At 39.4% G+C, this 1,567-nt stretch overlaps 1 non-coding gene across 1 annotated transcript; it reads right to left on the bottom strand.

Moving 5' to 3' along the window:
* Positions 1 to 239: 239 nt before the first annotated feature.
* LOC120237062 lies at positions 240 to 374 on the bottom strand. Its single transcript, XR_005529844.1, has one exon. It is a non-coding gene; the product is annotated as a small nucleolar RNA SNORA48 (small nucleolar RNA).
* Between the last annotated feature and the right edge of the window lie 1,193 nt (positions 375 to 1,567).

The following is a 1,567-nucleotide window of genomic DNA, read 5'->3' on the forward strand; positions in this document are numbered from 1 at the left end:
TGCAAATTAATCTGAAACATCTCGGGTCTCTGGTGCTAGGGGAAAGCCCTTTGGGCTTTGGTCTTGATGAAGTCCAGAACTAACGAAATGTAAATCACAGGAAATCAAAGCTTATTTCTGATAATAAATGTGCACAGTCTGTTTGGATAGTTAGATCTGTCCATTTCATTACAATATCAAATATCCATTGTGTCTTAGAAATAGCTGGGGTTTGAGATAGTGTTTTCTTTTTCTTCAATCCATGTGTCCAGGACATGAACCAGGCGTGGACACAGACCAAAAGCCATGCCAGGGTAAACAAGGAGCTGCTTTGTCCCTGGCTGATATGTGACGCCCGCCACCAACCAGATGCCACTCTACCGGGCTCAGGCACTTTGGGTAGTTTGTGTTTCTTTTTTTTTTAAGGCTTTTTAAAATGTAAAATATAGAGCAATTTTGAGGGCGCCTGGATGGCTCAGTCAGTTAAGCGTCTGACTTCTGCCTCTCCTCTGCTCTCACTCTGTCTCTGTCTCTCTCTCAAAAATAATTTAAAATTGGGGCGCCTGGGTGGCTTAGTCGGTTAAGTGTCCGACTTCTGCTTAGGTCATGATCTCGCGGTTCGTGGGTTCGAGCCCCGCGTCGGGCTCTGTGCTGACTGCCAGCTCGGAGCCTGGAGCCTGTTTCAGTCTGTGACTCCCTCTCTCTCTGACCCTCCCCTGCTCACGCTGTCTCTCTCTCTCTCCTAGAAATAAATAAAACATTTTAAAAAAAAATTTTAAATTTTAATTTAATTTAAAATTTTAAAAAATTTAATTTAATTTAAAATTTTAAAAAATTTAATTTAAAAAATTAAAAAATTAAAAACAAAAAATAAAATACGAATTAAGCAGTTTTAATATAAAATATATTGTGTAGACAAGTTTAACAAATGGCTGCTAAGTAAATCCATCCTGCCCTGGGCCAAGAAGCAGCTGGCTAACAGTCCCCCAGAAAGTCCCCTCAACATCCTTCACCAGTAACAACCCCTCCCTGCTCTCGGGAGCGGCCACTTTTTTTTCCTTTTAGAGCTTTTCTAATTTCCTCGCTTTTCCTTGGTGTTTTATGGCTGTGGACGCATCCTTAGTTTTACCTGTTCCTAAACTGTTAGAAAATACAGCTCTATTGTGTTTTTCTCGGGGACTTGCTTTTTTCGCCCACCACTGCGAGATTCATCACATTTTTCCATGTATCTAAAATACTCCTTTTCTTGCTATATGTGCACTATACAGCGAGCATTTAGTTTTCTTCTGTTTTTTGGTAATTGTGAAAAACACTGTTAGGGACATTCTTTGATATTTGTGTTCATGCACATAATTATGCACATCTCATGGGAACATGGGATGGTCTACTTTCCTAGCTAACACAATATTGTTTTCCAAAGCGTTTGCACTGACTCACCTTCTTCCTGTCAGGGATGTAATTTCTGAATCTCTACATCCCGGCCAACTCAGTATTGTTAGTTTTTAAATTTTACCAATCATGTCGGTGTGTAGCTCTATCTCATTGTAATTTTATTATTATTGTTAAATGTTTATTTATTTTAAGAGGG

Source organism: Hyaena hyaena, unplaced genomic scaffold, assembly GCF_003009895.1.
Source record: "Hyaena hyaena isolate Hyena2069 unplaced genomic scaffold, ASM300989v1 scaffold_169, whole genome shotgun sequence".
NCBI classification, from domain to species: domain Eukaryota; kingdom Metazoa; phylum Chordata; class Mammalia; order Carnivora; family Hyaenidae; genus Hyaena; species Hyaena hyaena.